The sequence below is a fragment of the Canis lupus genome, chromosome 4 (genome assembly GCF_048164855.1).
Source record: "Canis lupus baileyi chromosome 4, mCanLup2.hap1, whole genome shotgun sequence".
Lineage (NCBI taxonomy): Eukaryota > Metazoa > Chordata > Mammalia > Carnivora > Canidae > Canis > Canis lupus.
This window is the reverse complement of record NC_132841.1, coordinates 33,775,221-33,788,003: the sequence shown is the minus strand read 5'-3', so window position 1 is coordinate 33,788,003 and position 12,783 is coordinate 33,775,221.

Here is a 12,783-nt window from a genome sequence, read left to right as displayed (position 1 = left end):
CAGATGGTGATAAGAGCTGGAGAAAAATAAAAATAAGGATTTCTAGGGTTTGAAGAGTGGGTCACAATTTTAAATAGGGTGGTTAGAGAAGGCCTCACTCAGATGACATTTGATTTATGTCCTAAAGGAGACAAGATTGTACGTTTTGCAGGTATACAGGGAAATAGCATCCCAGCCAGAGGAAAGAGCAAGTGCACGGGTCCTGAGGAATGAGCACATCTGGGGTTTTCAGGGAAAAGTTAAAGAAGTGAGTGCAGCTGAAAAAGGCAGATCAGAGGTAGTGGGGTGGAAGGCAGTAAAAGGTGAGGTTCAAGAGGAAATGGGAGGAGGGCTTTGAGCAAAGGATGACATGATGTGAGCTAAGTCTCAGAATAACCACACTGGCTGCTGTGTTGAGCATAGACCATTGGGGATCAATGGTGGATGCTGAGAGCCCCATCAGGAGATCATCAGCATAATCAAAAAGAGAAGTGATGGTGGCCTATGCCACAATGGTAGCTTTAGAGGTGACCCAGAATATAGCATGGGAAACTAAGGTAAAATTTGAAGGTAATGCTCTAAGAATTTGCTGATATATTGGATGTGCTCTGTGACAAAAACAGTGAGTGAGAATGGGTCTTTTGTGTCTTCATTTGCCATTTATAAGAAAGGACAATCATGTTTGGATGAAAAAATGAGGAATTTGGTTTAGGACAGGAAAACCTAACTCTTGTGAAGCAGTCTGGTCATCACGATTTGGTCAATGTGCCTGGAAAATGTGTCATAGGCATGAAAGCAGGGGGATGAAGGTCAAGCGGGTTTGGATCAAGACCACAGAAAGTTCCTAAAGGTCTTAAATAGGAGAGTCCAGAGTTTGAATACCTTCCTGACTCTAGGAATGGGGACATAGACGACCAGTAAAATCCTTGGAAACCAGTTGTCCACTAGCAGACCTTAGGGTATGGTGTTAGAGGGACCAGATTATAAAAATAAGAAGCTACCCACTCAAATGCCTACAGCAGCCAGGTAGGAAATGCACATGAGTAAAGCAGGATATAAGAAAAGCAAAAGCACAAGCTCTCTGGTAAATGCAACCCACTGTCCATCTCCATGACCCAGAAACAACAGTTCAGGTGGTAATTGAGATTGTAACCAAAGGAAGCTACAATCTACTTTTTTTTTTTAAATGGCTGCTAGAAATCTTGATTTTTATATGAGCTCTCTGGATTTGTATAGTTTGGCAAGCGATTTATGTAACACAAACACATATACTCTGGGCAAAACAAAAACACAGATACTGTGGTTAAAACAAAACCTAACTTGAGGAAGATGCAGCCCATGGCCTGCTTGTTCTAACTTCTGACACAGATGTTGTATAGTCCCTGCTTTTCAGGAAACCTGATTCAAACTTCCAGTCCTGGAGCCACACCCCCAGGGCATCCTGCTTTTCCTTACTGTTCCTTGTCCATTAGTCATCCTCAGAAGATAAACTATGGCCCATTCCTGGGTCCAGGTCCTTGTAACTCTGACAAGATGATATGGTCTGGGGTCCAATGATATAACTGGATACTTCTTTTCCTTTCCTATCATGATTAGAGCTCATGGCAACAAGGTTGGTAGTCTTCCTATAGACCCTCTGCCCACACTATTGTCAAGCACTGTATTTTTCTGTTGCAAGGCCTCTTTTGCATGCAAAAGAGTCCATGGCTAGAAGTCCAGGGGATTCTGAACCTCTGGGAACAACCCAGAGCCAGTGACAAAGGGAGTTGATACGTATATATGTCAGTGTCATTGGTTTTTGGGTGGGACAACCTGGGGCCCATTCTACACCATTCCCAGAGGTCCCAGCTAGACTGAGCCCCAACTACCAATAGTAGTAACCTACTTACTAACACATCCTACACTGAGGTCCTGCCCTACCTAATCTCATTTTTTCAATCCCTTACTAGTGTATCCTGGCACAAATACACTCAAGACCTTGTCCCGGGTCCCAGGACAAAGCATCACACAATTCCCTTCAGTGACTGGCCAGGGCATGAGTGTGAGTAGGATGAGTACCAACATTTGTAAGCTCCTCATCTGGGGCCGGATCCTTAAGCATACGGGGACTCTGTGACAAACAAGCTGATTTTTGCCCTTTCCAAGCCTGGTTTTATTGACAAATGCATACAACTCTGCTTGAAACAAAATGTTTTTTAACTCTGTTGTAAACAAGCTAATCCTCAAACAGAGCACTCCCTCTGCTTCCTCTCCCCTCAACCCCTGCACAATTTGTTCAGGATCCTTGGTTGACCTTTTAATTGTATTTCAGCGGTGGATGGAGAGAAAAAAAAATAAAAGCCTCACATCTGCATTCATACGAGCAAATGGCTGCAGCTTAGGATAAAGTCTGTGATAAAAACAGGGACAGGGCTCTAGCAGCTGCCTAGATAAGCCAGAGACCTTTCAAGCCCAGTAGACGCCCAACCTCCACTCCCCAAGCATGAAGCTTTTAGGGAATCCCTTTGGCTGGCCTAACTGGGTGTTACTTGCATCTGTTCATCCAACTTAAGAAAGAGAAAGAAACCAGAGAAAGACAGCTGAGATAAGCAATGGGCTTGGCACAGCCTCTGCCCTGATTTCTGGGGCCTTGGGGTGGCTCCCTACAGAACTGCATTTCTCCTTCATCCTTGCCTTTCTTTCTTATTTTTTCTCTGGCATAAATGTTGAATTTTTCATAATATGGTAGGTACAGTCAAAATAGAGCTGGACAATAAAGCTTGTGATGGCAAAGAATGTGTCCTCAGAGCACAAGGTCTGCACACGGTAGGCATTTGATCACTAAGTGTGGAATTAAGTAAGTAAGCAAATAAATACATTCCAGAGAAGGAGTTTCAGTCCAAAAAGAAATTATATACTTATAATGGCAAAACAAACTGTTGTCATCATGTCAACTGTTAATAGATTTAAACAAACAACATGCACACACATGCATGTGTGCATACACACACACATCACACACACACACACACACACACACACCCCAGTTCCAGCAACTTTCCAGATTCTGAAGGAAGGTGCAGGCAATATGTTTTCAGTTTTACAGGGATATTGTTGCTCTGCATCCCTTTTTTAACTGATTTGCCACAGTCATAAACAAGCTACCAGCACTTAAAACCCATGTTAAAACCATTTTCTTATTTGCTAACTTGTTAAGCTCTCTCTCGCTTCTGATTTGCTGGCTCAGGGATGGCTCAAGCCCTCTTTCACTCAGTTTTCTCACCTATAAAAATAGTTATAATACCCGCCTAAGAGGTTCTTATAAGAGGGTTAAGTGAATTATTTCAGGAAAAATACAGAGAACAGTATGTGGCACATAGTAAACTCTTAAAACCGTTAGCTACTGAGTTTATCCGACTCCTGAACAATGGTAGCGTGAACAAGATGACAGGAACCTTTGTCCGCTCTAAATCCCATCAACCTCTTTACACCTTCCCAAGAATGTCATTTCTCAGTAGTAGGTGTGAGTAAAACTTCTTTACACCTTTCAGAGAATCCAAACTAATAAGCATCTCTCCTCCTCTCACTGGCCTACCTCCACTTGACCAGCACCGCCTTGCCAATTCCTGCCTCAGAAATCAACTCCCTAAGAGTAAGACTAAGACAAATGCTGGCCCCGGTGGCAGCCTTCTTTGCTGTCCCTCGTGGGTCACACAGGCCCCAACCCTCATGCCCATAGCACTGGGAGCACTGGGAGCAACTGCTCTGAGCACCACCCTCTCAGACAGAAACAAAGAAACCTAAAGACAGAGAAAGAGAAACTTAATCAGATGTGTTAGCAAGGCACCTTAGCCTCAGAAGGTCCCCACAGGGCAGCCTCCAACCTCCAAACCTTGGCCTGGGAGGGTGGTCCTCTGTGAAGGAAGAGATCCATGAACAAATAGATGCAAGGAAGGAGGCTCAAGCCCTAGGACTCCCTAATATCGATCCTTGAGGATGCATAGCCTTAGCCCCAGTGCACTTGGCTGTATTCCAGCCTGCAAATAAGGCTCAACAGGCCAGCAGGTTCAACACAAGCCAAAGGAGCTCACTCAGCCCCTCATAGAAGATACGATATTCTAGTTCTGGCTTTGAGGCAACATATAGATGGACGGGAAATGGAGAGAAGGAATGGAGAGCTTTCTAACTCTATGACTTACCTTTTGTGACCCGATTATCCATTGGGCTGTGCTCTAAGTGAAGCTTCACTTAGAGTTCAGAACCAGTCAAGGGGTGTGAAAAGCAATCTTATCTCTCCTACATTCCACCATGACTTTCTTGTGATAATTCTCCTAGAGAGACAGAGAGAATGGAGGGGGTGGGGAATCACAGGGAGAAAGACAAGACAGAGACAGAGAAACCTAAAGACAGAGAAAGAGATGTGTTAGAAGGCAGCTTGCCAAATTAAACATAGAATTAGCGACTTTGGAATTCATGCATTTAAATTTTAAATATAAACAAAAATCCAAACAGAACAAAACTCGATTAAAATTAATTCCAAAGGGAAGTTTTGGCATTAGACTCTAGGACTAATTATTAGGAGGACCTGGGAGCATAGCTGCCTATGATACCGTTTGGAACAAAGCTGTGATGGACAAACCCTCACTGCTCTCCGTGTGTTCCTTCCTGGGGCTGCCGAGACCACGCCACAAGCTGGGTGCCTCATCAACAGCAGGGCGTCCAGGCCAGGTTCTGAAGCTGGAAATCCCAGCGCAAAGGGTCAGCACAGTTGATTCTTTCTAAGGGCCATGAGGGAGAATCTGTTGTCCGCCTGCCTCTCTCCTTGCTTCTGGTGCTTTGCTGGCGAGCTTTGGTATTTCTTGGCTTCTGTCGCACCACCACGGTCTGCCTCCACCTTCACAGGCATCACTCCATGTGCACATCTGTCTCTGTGTCCAAATTCCCCCCTCTTATGAGGACCCACCTTCGTGACCTCATCTCAGCCTGATCATCTGCAATCACCCTCTATCCAAGTTCAATCCTATTCACAGGTCCTGAGGGTTAGGACTTCAACATCTTCAACATCCTTTTGGTGGACACAGTTCAACCCATGAGAAGCTGGAGGCCTCCATTCCTCACACAAACAACTTCCTCAAGTGAGTATGACCTTATTTCCTTTAGTTTTATCTCATTTAGTTCAGAAACATTTCATTCCAATAGGAATTCATTTAATTGGATATTGCCCATTGTGCAGAATTCTGTGATAATTTTTTTTTTTTTCAGAACAGAGTAGTCCAGTCCACAGGTCAATTTAGGAACTTAGAAACTTTCTGTGGTACCATCTATACTAGTTTGGTGGCTTAAAACAACATAAATGTATTCTCTTAAGAGTTCTGAAGACCAGAAGGGTCAAAATGGGTTTCACTGGGCTGAAATCAAGATATTGGCAGGGCTACATGCCCTCCAGAGCTTCTAGGGTAGAGTCTGTCTCCTTGCCTTTCGCAGCTTCTAGGGGGGCGCCTGCATTCCTTGGCTGACCTTCTTCTATCTGCAAGATGCATTGCTTCAGTCCCCACCTTCCATCATCCCATTGCCTCTTCTTCTGTAGTAAGTAATTATATGTCCACTTCTGCTTCCGTTTCATAAGGACACTTGGAATTACATTCGGGGCACACCCAGATAATCCAGGACAATCTTCTCATCCAAAAAGCCTTAATTTAATCATATCTCTAAAGTCCTTTTGCCAAATAAGATATCCACCACAGTTTCCAGGGATAAGGATCTAAATATAATTGGGGAATATTCTTCAGCTTACCCCATCCACCGCCCTAGATCAGCTCATCCTAGTCCACCTCATTTTCACAACCATAAACCTTACCCATAAAAGAACATTAGTTTTCCTAGAAATTTCCTGACACTTCCAGTTTTCTTCTCAGATGCAGTTTCCTCTACTCAGCATCGTATCAAAGCAGAGCCTGATTTCCAGCACAGTGACGCCCCCCCTCCCACCCCCATCAGAGCATGGAGAGATCTGGACTGTAAGAATATGTGTAACTGTTATTAACCTTCAATTCTGCAGACACACTGTAATATCTCATGCATTATCATTTTCATAAAATCTGCACCACATGTCTTCCGCAGGATGCTAGGAATGCAGCAGAATCTTTCTGGCAAATCAAATAATTTCAAGTATTATAAATTAGGACTGTTTAGTACCTCTTCTTTTAAATTTATTGACTAATAATTTTAAGCCATTTTTTTGCGTGAACCCAGAGCATGCTCCTGTCAAAACGAATACCAGGATAAATGTGCCACATTTGCCACTTGTAGAGATAAGACTATTGTTCAGAAAATACTCTCTCTTTCTCTCCCCATCCCAGCCTCTGTGGGGAAGTCTCCTTTCTACCAGTTGATGTTGAACTTAACCATGCTGCCTGTTTTCATTATGGATGTGGACAGAAATGACAGTTTATCAGTTCTGAGTTTAAGCCTGTCAATGCTCGCTGCAAACTCCTGAGTATGTGGTTGTACCGCATTTTATAGCAATAGCAGGCAAACACTGTTTGTTTTAATCACTATAAACCAAGAGTAGCTTCAAAAAGCAATTGCCCTTGATATTTGAATTTTAAATAATGTATGGATAAGAAATATAACCTCAAAACATTCACTTTAATTTCAATCAGCATATTTATTATTCCTCAAATTATGTTTATTTCTTTATTAATATGAGTTATTCTTAAGCTATCCAGTAAACAGCAGGACATGAAATTATATATACAGTATGATCTCAATTATGTAAAAAAAAAAAACACAGAAAAAAATGATAGTGAATTATTTGGGAGTAAAGTTTATTTATTATCTGAGTGCTCTGTTGTTCACTAAATATGACTTATACCATAGAACTTATATATTTACTATGTATTATTCTATTCATATTTGTGATGTAGCTGAAATACATATTAACAATTTTTGTTCTTGAGGAAAAGAATCCAGAAATTCAATTTGGAAACTGAACCATGGATAAGATGATGGGGAACAAAGAGGTATGCGTCCATGATGGATATTAGTTTTGAATGGGTATCTGAGGTTAAGTTTTCATGTCTTTCTCTGTGATGTGTTAGTTGGGAACATGGTGTTTTTATTGTTTTAAATCAAGTGTTATTTTTTTTTTTCTTTCTCAGCTGAAAGATGATGGTGTGTGATACATTTTCAAATAATAGAAATAAGAGTTTCAGAGCTCTTGTCCTCACAAGCTGTACTATGACTTGGCTTCTATTTTTAAATAACTGATTCTTCGACATTTATTATATTACTACTACAGAAAGTAAAAGAGCTGATTTTTCAATCATGATTAATTATATGAGTTTTCCCTTTTCTTACGTAGAAGCAGGGAGTAGGAGCAGCCCAGGTGGCTCAGTGGTTTAGCACTGCCTTCAGCCAGGGTATGATCTTGGAGACACCGGATCGAGTCCCACGTGGGGCTCCCTGCATGGAGCCTGCTACTCCCTCTGCCTGTGTCTCTGCCTCTCTCTCTCTCTCTCTCTCTCTCTCTGTGTGTGTCTCTCATGAATAAATATATAAAATCTGAAAAAAAATAGAAGAAGGGAGTAAAAATCCACACTTATTTATACAGGGAAGATCAAGGCTCTAAGGTTGTCATGGCATGAATTTTTAAATTTAGAAAAGAAGGGCTTATATTTTCTGAATTTTTAGGAGCAGAGGACCACTAAGAGAGTAGGGAGATAAATTGTTTCAAGCCACAGCCTTCTAAAATTATCTTGGAAAATAATAATTTTCATGTATCAGAGCAGTAGGTACTCATTCAGCAAGACTGAGTTGTACCACACAATGTTTTAAACAGGGAAGACCAGAGGTAAACAAGAAATTAGAGTCCCTGACCTTGGAAAGCTTAATTTTTTAGTGATTTAGCTGTTTGACATTTTGAAAGATGAGAAGATGAGGGGAATTCTGATTCTAATGTAGCTAAAGTTGTTGTTGTTGTTGTTTTCCATTAAAAAGAAAAAAAAAAAAAAACACAAAGCCACAGCCAAAATATTTGAAAGCCATTTGAAAGTAAAAAATTTTTAAGTATGGACAATCATTTAGTTAAGATACAAATTTTCTGACATTTTATTAAAACTGTAGATTCCTAGGTATCTTATGCTTTGGGTGCAACTGCATAAGATACCTAGGAATAAACCTAATCAAAGAGGTAAAGGATCTATACCCTAAAAACTACAGAACACTTCTGAAAGAAATTGAGGAAGACACAAAGAGATGGAAAAACATTCCATACTCATGGATTGGAAGAATTAATATTGTGAAAATGTCAATGTTACCCAGGGCAACTTACACATTCAATGTAATCCCTATCAAAATACTATGGACTTTCTTCAGAGAGTTGGAACAAATAATCTCCAGATTTGTGTGGAATCATAAAAGACCCTGAATAGCCAGGGGAATATTGAAAAAGAAAACCAGAGTCGGGTGCATCACAATGCCGGATTTCAAGTTGTACTACAAAGCTGTGATCAAGACAGTGTGGTATTGGCACAAACACAGACACATAGATCAATGGATCAGAATAGAGAACCCAAAAATGGGCCCTCAACTCTATGGTCAACTAATATTGGACAAAGCAGGAAAGACTATCCACTGGAAAAAGCAGTCTCTTCAATAAATTGTGCTGGGAAAATTGGACATCCACATGCAGAAGAATGAAACTGGACCACCCTCTTACACCAGACACAAAGATAAACTCAAAACGGATGAAAGATCTAAATATGAGACAAGAATCCATCAAAATCCTAGAGGAGAACACAGGCAACACCTTTTTTGAACTTGGCCACAGCAACTTCTTGCAAGATACATCCATGAAGGCAAGGGAAATAAAAGTGAAAATGAATTATTGGGACTTCATCAAGATAAAAAGCTTCTGCACAGCAAAAGAAACACTCAACAAAACTCAAAGACAATCTACAGAATGGGAGAAGATATTTGCAAATGACACATCAGATAAAGGGCTAGTTTCCAAGATCTATAAAGAACTTATTAAACTCAACAGCAAAGAAACAAACAATCCAATCATGAAATGGGCAAAAGACATGAACAGAAATCTCACAGAGGAAGACATAGACATGGCCAACAAGCACACGAGAAAATGCTCCGCATCACTGGCCATCAGGGAAATACAAATCAAAACCACAATGAGATCCCACCTCTCACCAGTGAGAATGGGGAAAATTAACAACAAATGTTGGAGAGGATGTGGAGACAGGGGAACCCTCGGGCACTGTTGGTGGGAATGTGAACTGGAGCAGCCACTCTGGAAAACTGTGGAGGTTCCCCAAAGAGTTAAAAATAGATCTGCCCTCCGACCCAGCAGTTGCACTGCTGGGGATTTACTCCAAAGATACAGATGCAGTGAAACACGGGGACACCTGCACCCCGATGTTTATAGTAGCAATGTCCACAATAGCCACACTGTGGAAGGAGCCTCCGTGTCCATCGAAAGATGAATGGATAAAGTGTATACAATGGAATATTCCTCAGCCATTAGAAATGACAAATACCCACCATTTGCTTCCACGTGGATGGACCTGGAGGGTATTATGCTGAGTGAAATAAGTCAGTCGGAGAAGGACAAACATTATATGGTCTATTCATTCAGGGAATATAAAAAATATTGAAAGGAATTATCAGGGAAAGGAGAGAAAACGAGTGGGAAAAATTAGCGAGGGTGACGGGACATGAGAGACTCTTTTAACTCTGGGAAACAGAACAAGGGGTAGTGGAAGGGGAGGTGGGCGGGGAGATGGAGTGACTGGGTGATGGGCCCTGAGGGGGGTACTTGACGGGATGAGCACTGGGTGTTATATGTTGGTAAATCGAACTTCAATGAAAAATAAATAAAAATAAAAAACTGTAGATTCCTAGGTCCCACCTGGGTCAACTAAATCAGAATCTCAGGGAGAGAGGCCAGGAATCTTCATTCTTAAGGCGCTCGTCAATGGGCGGAACATCACACCAATGTCTGAGAATGTTCACATGGGAAATTTGGAAGGCATTCAGCTAAAAGGTTAAATCTAAATTTACAAATTGCAGATTGATTTTGGTGGATCTTAAAACAATCAATGTTTAAAGTTAATATTCCTTTTAGTTTCGGGAAAGGAAAATGTTCAGGAACTATAGGAGAACAAACCCGCCCAACCCCCTGACAGGAAAGTAAGAGGACACATTCCTCCAAGGAAGAATTCAATATTGTAAAAAATGCAACTCTGCCCTGATTAACCTGCATCTTTAATGTATTTCTAGTCCAATCACAATATACTTTGCATTCCTTTTGTATGCACTTTGAATTTCCCAAAGCTATCCCATATCTTGCACCCTTAATCTCTAAACTTCTACCTTTCTCTCTTGTTCTGAATTCTAGGATAATTAGGCAGCTGGCTGAAATGTGCGCTTGGGCTCCCTCATCACCAGAGGACAATCCCAACACTTCAGAGCTTACAACAAGAAAGGATTATTTTTTTCTCATCATGTTACTTGGGCATCGAAGTTAGGCTGAGACCCCATATTATCTTTGGGAAGGGACCAGGGCTGAAGGAACAGCCCCATCAAGGACGACATCTCCATCTTGAGAAGGAGGGTCAGAGAGGATGGACGGTGACCCACATTATGCTCTGGAAGCTCAGGTTCGAAAGTGACAATTCCACTCACATTTCACTCCCCAAAGCAAATCAGATGTCCAAGCCTGATGACAGGGGTGAAGTATAACCTAGTGTGCAGGAAATACCATCCTCAGGGGGCCCCACAGAAAAGCAAAGAGGTGTTTTTGGTAGAACCGTAGTAACATATCAGACTTGTAGCTATCTGATTTAGTTTTTGTTCATTTTCCTTTGTTATGCAACACCTACTACCTCTGCTGAAATTGTAGTTTAATTTAATGATTTTTTTTTCATCTACAGGATATTATTTTCTTGTTCTCAGATTTTTTATAGTGCTTAGACCTTTAAAACTTTCTAATAAAGCTATTTTTTTATTTCTATTTTCTCAGAGGTTACTCATTGCAGAAACTCATGGTCAATGTGATCTATTGACAGCTTAAATAGATTCATTCAGAAAACATTTATGCCATGTTTTAATTGATTCATTCTTTGACCTGTATTAGTGGAGGTGAGGTAGAATCCTTCTCCTTATGGCTTAGTGGGCTCTTTCCACCTACTCTCCCCTCCCCCAACCTAAAGAATCCCTCTACCGTAATATACCCAATTTATTATTGAAGTTCTTACATATTTTTGGCATGTTAAGTACTACACTTTTTGTATTTCATCAACTGTTTAGATTTTTCCCTGTTACATTGATAGGGTCATTTCAGCAGGACATTGGAAGTGCTCTGGAGAAAGACAAAATGTGAGCTGTGGTCATAGTATTGACGTCATCTTAGAGAATCAATGAAATGACCATTCAATCCAATAAGCCAAAAAATAAAAAGTCCTCAAAATGAAACAAAAGACTTAGGAGGAGGAAACATTACAGTTGATAGATAAATTGGTTTTTAATTTGACAAGACCAACAAAGTGTATCAAATCAAACAAGTGCTAAGCAAGGAAAAATAAAAGGAAACAGAAATACACTTATTTTAGAAGAATAAAACAGATATATTCGCAGATATGGAGAAAAAATTAATTCTGTGCTATGTAAAATATTTAATGACATTTTTAAAAATTTAGAAAACATTTCAATTTCTTAAACTAGCATAATGACCCTGATAGCAAAATTTGTCAAATAAAGCACTAAGAAATAATCTACAGGCCAATCTTTCCACTCAATTTAGAGACATGTAAAGAGATTAGAGACATGTAAAATGATTAAAATTGTAGGCTTGGGAGATAAATAGACTTATAGCTAAATACTTGTTGTATTTTAAAGAAGTACTTGGACACTTAATTATTCTATATCTTTTCTGTAAAGTGGGATTGTAATACCTATCTTAAAAATAACTGTGAGGGTTGCACACTTTAAATATTTTCGAATTTTTATTATACCCTCAATAAACCTGAAAAAAATTAAAGAAAAGAAAAACCATTAGGATTAAGACATGATGTAAATAAGTTTAAAAATATTCTATGCAAAAAAAAAATATTCTATGCATTCAGTTTACAGCTGCTAATGCCTGCTAATGCATGGTGATGATACTGATAGTTGTTGTAGAATTGCTGAGACACCAAAAATAAAATACAGGAAACTAAGTCCTGGCATATGTTATAAAATAAATTCAAAGAAGTCCTACATAGTTTATTCTGGGATATAAGAAGAGTACAACATTAGAAATATATTTATTTAATTCACCACCTTATAGGTAAAAGCAGAAAAAAATGCATGAACATCTCATTCATGCTAGAAAGCATTTGATAAATTTCAACATTCACTTCTAATTTTAAAAAATCTAGAAAAATTCAGAATAGAAAACTACTTATTTAGTATGATTTTAAAAATAGCTATCTGAAATCAATAGAAAATATTGCCCATACCTTGAAGCATTATCATTAAAATCAGAAAATAAGGAAATCTGGCATCACTGTAATTAATTTTTATTTTTCTAGAACTTCTAAATAATGCCATAAAGAAAAAAATGTACTAATAAATTGAAAGGGTCAAAATCATCATGGTTTTCCTTTTTTTTATAATAAATTTATTTTTTATTGGTGTTCAATTTGCATCATGATTTTCCAATATGACTGCTTATCTAGAAGAAACTGAAAATATCAAACTGAGAGGTATTAGAATGGATAAGGATATTATATTAGTACATATTTAGAAATAGTCACAAAGATACATGTTCAA